Here is a 13,237-nt window from a genome sequence, read left to right as displayed (position 1 = left end):
TTCATTTTTAGTGATGAAAATAATTTTATGAACTTATATGTAAATTTTAAGTCCAAAATTGACATTTTCTGCATAAATGAAGGTTCCTGCAATATTTTTTTAAATTCCTTCGCATGATTGGTTGTTTTTATATGCATTTATTTCGCGACAGAAGTATACAAATGTGGCTGGATTAAAGATGAAGATCCTCAATATTGGTCTGTTTACGCCTGAAGGTAAGTATAAAGTCAAAGTATTTAACACACAAAGTAGTTTGACTAATTTTCCGGGTTTCAACTTAAATTTAAACAAAATGTTTCTACTACCTTTCGTCCAGAATATTAAAAAATTCAACCTTTTTCCATTAGGATACGAGAAATGCTCTCGAGCATTACAGAATTTGAATTTATTAGAATTATTCTGGCGAAAAGAGCCTTTGAGAATGAAGTATAGACAAAGATAAAGTAAGGTTAAGTGGTCGAGTGGAAAGGAGGATCTTACTCGAGTCTGTGTTGTGAGCTTTGAGCCGTTCACAGATTTGTTGAGGCATTGGTTGAATCAATGTCAGTTTCGGCGATCGCTGTTGATTCGCAGAAGTTATAGCTGCAGAGGAGATGTTTCAGCCTTAGCTTTCCTAAGGCTGAAAAATGGAGGAGAAAGTGCTTGATTGTTTACGCCTATCCTTCTTGCATACAACTTTGACAATTTGCGTGCGACTGCCTATCGGAAAATATCCAGTAAGAGCTGCAGTATGAGCTTTGCTAAGGAATAGAAGATCGCTTACGTTCTACTCTAGGCCGGAAGGATCTCGCAGTCGCACCTAAGCTGGTCGTCGATCAACGCCTGCTAAGCACACTCGAGGTTCGTAGGTGGAGTACAAGTGAACAACGAAGGCCAATCTCATTCCCAATCCCATATAATTGAAACAATGGTGCCTTCTTGCGAGCTCATCGGTTTTGCAGTTTTCAACGACTCCACTATGACCAGACACCCAAACGAGTATGTTGACGAAATAGCGCGATGCTATTTATAGTGAAGACAGACAACTTGACTAACTTTGAGTGCACAGTTTACAAGCTCAACATTAATATCGCCGCTCTGCTATCGGAGTGCATTCTAACCTCTCTGAACGAATCTACATTCTGGTCTAGTAAATCTAAGGAAGGTTCCAAAGCCTCTTGGCTAACTATATAAGTATATTCGTTGTTAGCAGAACAAGAAGGCTTTCTTTAATTGCTGTGATCTCCGCTTGAAAGTCAGTCACTGCAGTAATCTGGTAGACGGGAGGTGATTTTGCTATGTAAAATTGCTCAAAAGACCACCTTCCACTTCATTCTCTAGTCTAGGTCCCATCCGTTTAGAAGCTTATCCCTGCTTCACTTTTCACCTCGTCCCTTTTCCACTCTTCTCTGGAAGGGCAGGCAATATTGGGGACCGAATTTAAGTTCAGTTCTAAAGGATTTCGAAGATGCCTGGTATTGTGTAGAAGCGGGAACTCACGAAGTATTATAGAATACTCCTGATAATAGGCGACTAATAGGGATGATGCCCTCAAGCCAAAGAAAAAAAATTACGATAGAGGTTGACGTAAGGTCTACTTCCGTTTCCTATGGCTTAAAGCTTGCAACTCTAGCTGGTCAGAGCAACACAGCAAAACCAAATTTCACTAAAATGATTGACGATTTTTTCTGTGCTGGGTCTGTAGCCCAGGAGGAAGTAAAATTTTTATTTCCGGCCGTGAAATGTGTCAGTATGAAACTGTAGCATACCTTTAGGCGCTCAGGAAAAAGCTTTCAAATATTCGCTATAAGTGGCATAGTATTTAGCTCTAAAATATGCCACACTTTCTTCAAAATCGAATAAGTTCTTTTCTACCAAGTCCTCAAATAGCGAAATTTCTATTCCTTCAGCATTTTTAAGCTACTTTTAAATTTAAAAGTGATGAAAATTTCTTTTTTAAAATATTATATATTTTTGTTCTAGCCATGGCTTACTTCTAGTATGATTTTATAAATTAATTTCGCATTTCAGTCACAATAAACAAACAATTATATGCTTGGAAATCTCATGCCGACCTTAGACGAAGCTCTGAATAGTTTATAGGTAGATCTTCACTTATAAATCAATATTTTATTATATTCGTATATAATATTTCAACAATCTGTGCTGTTCAAAGCAAATACAAAGCGACAGCCATTAAGCATAATTAAAACTGCTTTCTATTCCTTATTCATTAACCAAAGTTGCCTTTGTCTGTCAGTATAGTCTCCCTTTAGTGACTTTGTTTAACTTTCCTTCATTTGTGATTAACATAAACGTTTTCGATCGTCATCAATGTCAGTCAGTTATACGAAAACAATTGAAATATTTCAAAAGCTGGCAACCGCTGGCCATATTTAATTTCTTTTGTATTGTTCTCTCCATGCTTGTGGCTATCAGCAGCATATTTCTCTAAGTCTTTGGGAAGTTATGTCATAAAAGTAAAATAAATACGCATTCAACTTGGTAGGCAACCAATCAAAGCAGTCTGTAAGTCAATCACAAGGGCAATATCCTTGCTCGCAATTGTAGTTGCTTGCGCCGGCACACTACTCACATTCAATGCCGCTTTACTACTAAAGCTTTTTGCTGCTTATCAGGCGTTTCCATTTTCGGATTACTTTATTTCACTGCCACCACCTTTGCTTGGCTGTCAAATAAGCCTTTTCGTTGTCATTACGCGCGTCCGCCACGGCTGTCAATCAATAATTCAATAAAACTTTTGACACTTATATTTTCATTTATTTAAGTCGAACCACTGAACGGCGAACGGATAGAGAGAATGAAACTGTTTTATTGAGCTGAATATGAGAGATTTTCGTATAATTATTGTGGTTCATTTGAAGGCAGGCGCGGTGGTTCTTTTTATTATATTATATATGAAAATATGTTGTTTATTGGATTCGTATTCGAGTTTATTTTTAAAAAATTTATTTGTTGTATAACAGGTGAATTTACAGACTAAAAGCAATCTTGCCATTTCTATGTCTAGATTTTTTTCTACTAATATATTGTATCAGTAAATAAGGTAAAAGTCCTTAATAAATTATAGTACTCAAGCCATGGTCTATAACATTAAATAAACGGGTTCGATACACCTCTCTTTCTAAATCTCAAGCTACATATTTTGGCGGGAGCTATTTAAGCTACTGCAAAAGAAATAAGGGTAACAACACTTTAACGAGAGATTTGCTTAATTTTTAAATAATTTATTTACCATTAATAACACTTTCGTTGACAAATGACAACCTTAATTAGTTATTTGTCTTTTTTTAATAGTGCCAATGCTTGCTTACTGGAAAGGAGTGGAGGAGAAATGTTTTTGCCTTACAACCAATATTAAAAACTTGAGCAACTTGGTGTAGTCCAGAGCCTTTCTTGAAACTACTGAATAAACGTATATTTAATGAGGCACAGTTTCGTCATAACAATTCAAAGAATTCGCTTGAGTGATCGGCAGAGAAAGGGACATTAAGTTATTATTTCATTGTAAATGCTTTTGAGTGAAGGCAAATTGATGATCGAAGGAAGCATAGTGATCGAAATTAAAGGAACAATTGGCCACTGCAGAGCTACAATGCGACACCTTTAAAATTTTCTGTGGAGAAATGATCTACGTTATGTGATCAATATTCACTGATATAGCGCTTTTAGCTAATACGAGTATGGAGCGAACTATCCGTAAGGCAAAGATAAATCAGCAAAAACAAATCAAAAAAATATGAAATCGTGCTCCGAAACTAAGGGGTAAGTTTAATATTTCAATTATATACATACATACAAATGATTTTTCTTTTCAACTTTTACAAACCTTAATACAGTGTTAATACATACGACCGCTGACCTAATAATTTATTTATATTTTATTTTAGTAAAATTAGTTAACAACTTAAATTACTTATTTACAATTTTACCCATCGACAACCTTATATTGTTGCTTGCGAATAAGTAAAACAAATGTTTCTTTATTTTTTAATTTATTTTGTGATATAGTTTAAATTATTTAATTATTTCAAATATGAAAACATCGAACTTTTGGCTTTGGTTGCTTTAAAAATTCGTACAAAAAAATTCCAAAGAGTTTGAATACTCATAAATTGGGCGATTTGATCTACAAAACTTTACTATTTCATAATATTATACTTATTTTCTATTTATTTACTTGACAAATACACCAATAACTATGAATTAATACTTTTGAAGTCGGCAAAACTGGCTAATTATCACACCTACCCACCACATAATGGTTTTGTTAAAGGCTACTAAAGGTGCAAAATATCTTAAATAATAATGTCAGCATGATAATATCCTACAGCAAATTGACATGGGCCATAGGGTTTAAAATTAAGGTGTGGCATCACGAAATCTTAGCAAAAATCTCATTTCTCACAAATTACTAGGCATTATTGAACTAAATAAATAATTGCTAGAACATTTCTCATGACATCTTTACAGCAAAATGGAAAATTATATTCCAATTTTTTCAAAAACATATTCATGCTTAGACCCCTCTAGAAGTATATATGATTTATTTTCTCCTTTGCTTGCCTTTAAAAGTATTACTGGGTCATATATTTCGAGGTTGCCTATTTTTGTATAGAAAAAACACAGAAACTTCAAAAATAATGGGAAATGTTCATTATCATTTGAAGGAATGTTGTTTGGCATTTATTTTTTGAAGATTATCTCTTTCAAATGTTGTCCCCGACTAAGTCTTAGATGGTCCATCCGTTGAGTCCATGACTCGTTCGAGCATATCGACTGGTAACATGACACATATGATTTTTTTACTCCAAGGCCTGAATAGAAGCGGAATTGTTTGCATAGACTTTACATATCCCCACAGGAAAAAGTCTAAATATGTGATATCACACGATCTTGGGGGCAATCGATCTTGAATTTATCTGCTCACCGAAGTTTCTATCAATAAATCCATTGATTGATGCGATGTGTGGGAGTTGGCGTCATCTCGTTGAAACCAAATGTCACCACGATCACGTACTTCAATTCAGGCATCAAACCGACGGTTATCATGGTGCGATTTTGTTTTATCTGAATGAAATTGCTCTTGTATCTTTTCGGATTGCTTGCTTTACATTTCCATTTATCCAGAAATTGGCTTCATCGCTGAACAAAATTTGGTTCCAAAACGTCGGATCTTCTTGGAACTTTTCAAGAGCCTATGGAGCAAAGCGATGTCGTTTGGGAAGGCCGAGAGCCTTCAGTTCTTACACAAGCTGGTTTTTTTACCCTTTTGTATTATATTTTTCCGATATTAAGCTGTATACCAGTTAAGTGATTTACTTAGCTCACATTTTAACGAATTTCCTGTGGGACATACATATACATATGATGTTAATTTGCGCACGATATAAGCGCCATCTTTAGTATTATTCATAGGATACTTGAAAAGCTTAAGCTATGTCATAAGCTTTGGCTTGGCTTTTGCACGGTAGCGCGCCATCTCTAGGGGAATTGTAGCAACTATGAAAGTTTCGACGCGAACCTTAAGCTTTAGTTGAGCTTTTCATCGGAGCTTTCCTTAAACACGAAATGCTTGCATTTTAACGAAACTTTCGTTAAATACAAAGCTATTTGTATAATATTTTACCTTAAATTAACCACTTTATTTTTTTTATAATTTCAAACCCAAAACCTAAACATTAATATTTAAGAAATATGCTTCAAAATATAATATATATAACTTTTAGTAGTGGATATGTCTGATAATAAGCTTTCTAAATACAAAAATAAATTTTATGATGTTTTAAACCTTAGAAAGATAACGCTATTTTATTCCACTTGATACGTCGCGTCGCCCTATCTCGATTCCTTCTATTTTTTGCCGCGGGTTGTATGAAGCGGCACTACTGTGCGTCGCAATTACATATCTTCCTCTGAAAGATTTAATGAATATCAAAGGTTTTCAAATTTTTCGATTTTTGACTAATCAAAATGCGCGTTCGAATTTGATCCGAACACAAGTCCGAGATCGGAAAAAATGTGGACTTAATTTCAAAGTATCGATATCTTACTACGGCCAGGAGCTCTCATTTTGAAAATACATATGTAAGCTTGACGGCTTTTTTAAAGCTCTCCACAATATTGAGCTATCTGCAACAAGTTATGAATTATCTGCTTCTTTATATTTGCGCTAGCTTCCAGATAACGAAAATAAATCATTTAAATCACGCTTGAAAGCTAATAAAATATATTTAATTAAAAAATAATAATTATCAAAAAATTCAAAATAAATATCCCCAACTCTAATCATCACTATTCTTAGATTTTGGCTGTTCTAGTACAAGTAGTAAAATTTACAAACAGCAGAAAATAAATATTAAAAATATATAGTCAATAACTTTTTATAAATTGTATTTATATTCAAAACATGCACCAAAAGCCGATAATGAACTCGTAACAATTATGATAACGACCGACCAAAAAAAGCAGATAAACAGACATGTAGCTGTGTTTGTATAATTACGCATGTGTTACTATATACATATGTACACGTACACATGTATGTACAAGTATAATGCAAATTAACAAGTGATGAAAGCTTGTAATGTGTGGTATACATACAAATGTACAAATGTAATATACGCTTAACCGGCTGTGCAAAAGTGTTAAAACAAAAAATTGCACACAACTATAAAATGCAAAATTAAAAAAAAAAATCATTAGGACGAAAAAGTAAAAAAACACATTAAAAGCTGAGAAATATATGCCAAAAAATTAAAATGCATTGTTCAAGAATGTACAGTGCTGGAAAAAATGATCAGATCAGCAAATTAACGAATCGCATTTTATGAAAAAAATTATACAATATTTAAATAGAAGCAAATAATAAAGTCAAAGTTCGGGTGTAACCGAAGATTTCGAACTCTTGCTATTTGGCGCTATCAACGCTAGGAAAATACCTGCAGTTACACAATGTTGGTTAGTTATATGATATCTAAGACTAGTTTTCATCCGATTTTATGCATATTAGACACAAAGTTGCCCCATTCTTACAAAACAATTTAATTAAAATTACTCTCATCTTGTCTGATATTGTGCCCAGAAATTGTAAATAAACTCAAAATATTTAATTATTGATCAATATTTATTATGTTGCCTTTAAAATAATCCCCACCTGATTTATTGCATTTATGCCAACGATTTTTCCAGTCCTCGAAACACTTTTTATAAGCACCTTTTGGGATGGCCTTCACCTCAGCTTCAGCGAATTGTGTCTTATCTCTTTGATCGATCTGAAAACAGTTTCCACGGAACGGCAATTTCAGTTTGGGGAACAAGACAAAACCACGTGAAGCCAAATCTGGAGAATACAGTGGTTGATTGAAGGTATTCATTTCGTTTTTGGCTTTAAATTCGGTCACAAACGTGCCTCGATGCGATGGTGTATTATCATTGCATAAAATCCGTGAATTGTTCTCAAGCAAACATTTTAATATGGCCAACTAGAACTCCTTATTGATTGCCTGGCCTTCCGGTACAAATTCATGGGACACAAAACCATGAATACCGAAAATACCAACGAGTATCACTTTGATTTTTGAGCGTCTTAGGCGTGGTTTTTTTGGTTTCGTCTCGGTTTTTTCCCCTCCACTCTGATGATTGTTGACTTGTTGGCATGTCACTCTCAACTCATAAACCCATGTCTTATCAGCAATTACAATGCTCGACATGAATGGAGGATCGGAATTCACACGATCAATCATGTCCAAATAGACATGTTTATGGTGCTCTTTCTAAAAAAATGTATCCACCAAACTCACTCAAAAGGACCCGCGAGAGATGTCGAGCTTTCTTGCAATCTATCTAATACTTGCCTGTCGGTTTTCAAGCGCCATATTCTTCACTTTTTCAATATTTTCATCAGATGAAAAGTTCAAAGGAATGAGTCATGTTTTTAGCGATCTCTCGACCATCTTTGAAGGCTTTGTACCACTCGTAGGATTGTGTTTTTGATAAAACTGAGCCATCGGAAGTATTTTCCAACATTCGCAGCGATTCCGGAGACGAAATTTGGTTAGAAATACAAAATTGGAGACAAATTCTTTTGTTCGATATTTTTATCCATTGTAAAAATTGCAATTCATGTGAAAGCCTATAGCTCTCTTAACCATTACGAGCGGGACGATTATCTTTCCCTCACTATTTGTTAATCTGCTTGCTAATGTAGCTAATAAATAATATAGACATGTTTACAATACAACAACAACAACAACAAAATATGTACATATATCTGGGTACATACTTAAAATAATATTTGACAGGTGCTTAGGGTTGTTGTTGCTGTAGGCGCGTGCATAATATGATTTTTGGGTAATTATTGACATTCAAAGCACCAATGTGCGCATTGTAGAAAACAAAAACAATTTCCAATAGACCTTCAAGTGGGCGACATAGACACTCCCACAAATCGTAGAAATAATTCAAATTAAATCAAGGTTTTAGGTAGTGGCTTCACCTAGGGCATGCGAAGAATTTTGTTTCAAATTTATGCATATTTTGATTTTGATTCAAAAACAAAAAAAACTTGCCAAAGCTCGAATATTAGTACTCATATGTATATGTATGTATGTATTTATGATATTAGTTGGTTACATATTAATATATGGATATGATATATGACCACCAATGAAGGAAAAATGCGGTGAAATTGCATTTTTTCAGTACAAGGGTGCGTTTATATGTTTGAGAGTTGAGCTAGTAGTTTGATTGATGAAGCTTGTTGTGAAGAAATAATGAACTAAATTATTAATTATACTTAAATGGCAAGGTTTGTTGCGAGTTTTTCGAATTATTGCCGAAAAAGCAAACTTTTTTTGGAGATATCAATCTGAAATTTAGCATAAGTTTTATTCTCCTCAAGAAGTTAATCATTTGTCGGAACCATCGAAATCGGACGAATATAGCATATAGCTGTCATACAAACTTAACGTTTTAAAGTAAGTGCTTGTATGGAAAAATGTTTCATTTGTTGAGATGTTCATGAAATTTTTCCAAGATTGTTATCTGAAGCATTAATTTAATTTCTCAAGAAATCATTTGGATCGGATCATTATAACATATAGCTGTCATACAAACTTATCGGACAAAATCAAGTCCTTGTAAAGAAAACTTTATAATTTGACAAGATATTTTTACAAGAATTGACGTAGATTACTCTCCAAGACAACGATAAACAAATTGTTGAAATCGGTTCACAATAGCATATAGTTGCCATATAAACTTCCAGCTAAAGTTCTTTTCGTTTCCTTTTATGACATAAGAAAAAAATTTGTGAAGGGTTTCATAGCAAATTTACCGGTTTTTCATGTCAACGGCACCCTACTACCAAATTTCTTTGACTACTCAATACATAATTTTCTTTTTCTCTAATTGCTCTTCAAACACCACTGCGTATACTCGATATTAAATGAGAAAATATTTCCGCACAAAAATGTGTAGACCTCGTTGAAATGTCACAGTACAAACAATAATTTTCTAGCACAATAAAAATGTCAGTGGAATGTTGCAAATAATTCACCAAATCGCTGGATCCCAACAATATAAGGCCCAATTATTGCCGAATGCGAATTGAAATGCGCTCTTTGTTTGTCTATCTTCAATTGCAAAAAATTATTTGCGAAAAATGCTAAATCCTATACCACTAAATACATACATACCTTTTGTATATGTGTGGAGTGAAATTTGTGCTGATGTGAGCACAAAAATATTGACAAGCGATAAAAAATCATTTCTGCCCACATATAGATTTATTGCAACTTAAATAGTTATTGGCAGTAAAATTTATTTTTCGTCGACGCAACTTTGATGACTTGTTTAAAAATACAACGGCAGTTCAGGAAAAAATATTTAAAATCTTTTCTATGGCTTTTGAGCTAAGTGTGGTGAAAAATATACATATGTATATAGCTCTGTACTGTTAAATATTTTTCAATTGTAGCAAGTAGTACTCTTCATGCCTTTAGCAATATTAAATTGAATAAAGCTTTAATAGCAATATTTTTATTTATATTAAAATAAAGGAAAATAAAAAAAAAATTTAAGGTGAAAAATATTGTGACACATAATTGAGGGTCATTCGTCCTTATCATATAAGTCAATATTAATAATAAATAAATCCTTTTTTAGTAGTAAATAATTTTTTAATTGAGAACATCATTTTCTTAGATAAAAAATCTTAAAAAATGGGTTATTGAATTTTAAAAATTAAAAAAATATATTTTTTTCGATTAAAACCCGTATAAGACAAAAAGTTTTTGCCGCCTAATGTACGTTTTATGTAAAAGAAAACATCAAAGTAAAATTCCTAGCCAAATATATAAACAGAAGGCAACTAAAAACTATAGTTTTCAGAAATAATTCCATATTCTGATCGAACTTTATTATATAACTCAATTTAACATAAATATATACATATGGCCATTTAAAGTTGACCCATCTGGCAACGCTGTAACTTTTAACAGCGCTGACAAATCGGCTAATGTCATACCGCGTTAGAAGCGTCATTCGAAGACAATTTATACCTTGGAACAGTACACTCCAAAAGAACGCGCTGAAATTGTTCAGCTTTATATTCAAAATAACTTTTCAATTGTGTTAACTCAACGTGCGTTTCGCAAAAAAAATAAAGTGAAAAGTGCTTCAGTTAAGAACACAATTAAGTCTTTATACGCAAAATTTGTGAACACCGGTAATCTCAGTAATGCCAGTCATGCATCCAGACAACGCACAAGACGTTCTGATGAAAATATCGAAGCTGTACGAGCCAGTATTGAGGAGACTCCATCGACATCGAGTTATCGCCGCTCTCAGGAATTAGACATCTCTCGCACCACTCTCCGACGCATAATTCATAATTCGATTTGAAGATGTTTCCATATAAAATTCAAATGGCACAAAAAACGATCGACCAACAATCAATTTATTGCGACCATTTTTCCCCGGGCGATTGATATCGAAAAATGGTGATGTTGACTGGCCACCGAGATCACCAGATTTGACGCCACCAGACTTTTATTTGTGGGGTTATTTGAAATCCAAGGTATACGCTAATAAGCCAAAGACCTTAGCTCAACTGAAAGCCAACATTCGACGTGAAACAGCCGCCATATCATCCGAAACATTGGCCAAAGTCATGGAAAATGTCGAAAAAAGAGTGCATTTAGCTGTCAAAGCTAAAGGTGCCCATTTACGCGATCTAATTTTTAAATATTAGCTGAAACAAATCCCCTTGGACCAAAATAAATTATTTTTGAAATGAACAAAAAACATTGTTTTCTTTTGTTCTTTTTTTTTTAGAAACAAATGGGTCAACTTTAAATGGCCTACCCTGTATAAGGTCATATTGGGTCATTCACTACATAATTTCGTTTGGGGGCAGTGGTCAATCTTAAGTCTTTTTCGCAGCCAACTTTGCACTTAAACGCTTTACAATTACAATTAAGTAATGAGACTGATTCCATAAAAACCGTGTATTTGAAAATTATTCTACTACTCTGCCATCCCCTTCAAAGTAGTCCCCTTCGGCAGCTATAGAGCGATTCCAGCTCGTTTTTCATGCTTCGTAACGTTTCTGGAACGCTTCGACTGGGATATCCGCGAGTACCCTCGTCACGCTGGCCTGGATGTCCGTAATCGACTCAAAATGGGTTCCTTTGACCACCGTTTTTGTTTTAGGAAACAAAAAAAATCACAGGGTGACATGTCGGGAGAATAAGGCCGCTGTTGCAACACAGCGATCCCTTTAGAGGCCAAATACTGGGACACGCTGAGGGCGGTGTGGCACGGCGCGTTGTCGTGATGAAGAATCCAGGTACGAGCGTTGTCTGGGCGCACCCTGGTGACTCGTTAGCAATCTTTCGAGTACATGGCAATAGTAGACTTGATTCACAGTTTTCCCCGGTGGAACGAATTCTTTGTGAACGATTCCACGGCAAGCAAAAAAGGCATTAATCATCGTTTTAACCTTCGACTTGCTCATGCGAGCTTTTTCCGGGAGGGGGGCGCGCGGAGACAACCATTGTGAGCTTTTGCGTTTGGTTTCCGGGTCGTATTGGAAAAACCAGCTCTCATCGCCTGTAATAACTCGATCAAGCAGCGTGGGATCGTTTTCCACTTGCTCCAAACAGTTTTCTGCGACGGTAATTCGATGCTGCTTTTGCTCCTCAGAAAGGTTCTTTGGAACCATCTTCGCAACAACTTTTTCATCCCAAAATCGTCGGTTAAATCTTGTCTGACTGTTTCACGGTTCATACTCAGTTCCGAGGCCAACATTCGAACTGTTAAACGCCGATCTTCACGGATTAATGCGCGAACACGCTGCGCATTCGCGTCAGTCCGCAGCTCGACTGATCTCCCACTCCGCGCCTCGTCTTCCACGCTTTCACGCCCCTCCTTAAACTCTTTGTTCCATCAACACCTGGGCACGACTAAGAGCACTATCACCATACTCTCGGACAGTTTTAGCGTACGTTTCCGAAGCTGTTTCGCCCAATCTGGCGCAAAATTTTATCGCGACGCGTTGCTCTTGTTTTCCTTATTCCATTTTCGTGAGGAGCACTACAAACACACGTCTACTCAACTTGACGCAGCAGGCGAACTAAACAAGCTATAGCGATGGTACATATATCAGTGGAGAGGGGAGGGATGCCGGAAAAAGAGAAACGGAATTTCAAGGTCACAGGTTTACCACAAGCGCGGCAATAAAATCAGTCTCATTACTTAATTTTTAAACCTCGTATATTTCCGATCTACATTTTTTTGCAGTTTTGCACCCAGGTAGCTCGTTTTATAGCGTTTTGATTTTATTTACCACGCTTCTTTCCTCATCGTTGTATAGACAAGATATTCCCAATGTTGATCACGATTTCAAGTGTTAACCATACACCATTCTTGACAATCTCTCCGCAATGTCTTGTGACCTGGCACCAAGTAGAAGTGAAGTTGCTGCTTTTGGCAACACTTTACACCGCTGCCCTACTTCTTACGATACTTCTGACATGCAAGTATACGAGTATGCGATACGAGGTTACAGCCATGATTGCTGTTTGGCTATCTACGTAGATATTGACTATGGAATTACCTGCAGGTGCATTAGAGGCCAGCTCCGCGGCTTTAACAATAGCAAAGACCTCAGCTTAAATTATCCTGCAGTGGTTCGGCAACTTAAATAATTGCCTTATGCCTAAAAATCGCTGTC

General features: G+C 35.4%; 1 protein-coding gene across 1 annotated transcript in view; it reads left to right on the top strand.

The window, feature by feature from the left end:
- The window catches only part of LOC105233437 (probable cytosolic iron-sulfur protein assembly protein Ciao1), a 390,892-nt gene that overhangs the window by 294,384 nt on the left and 83,271 nt on the right, over positions 1–13,237 (top strand). The window lies entirely within an intron of this gene.

This window comes from Bactrocera dorsalis, chromosome 4 (assembly GCF_023373825.1).
Source record: "Bactrocera dorsalis isolate Fly_Bdor chromosome 4, ASM2337382v1, whole genome shotgun sequence".
Taxonomy (NCBI): Eukaryota; Metazoa; Arthropoda; class Insecta; order Diptera; family Tephritidae; genus Bactrocera; species Bactrocera dorsalis.
Note: the sequence above shows the minus strand (reverse complement) of the source record. Positions and strands in the feature narration are given on the sequence as shown.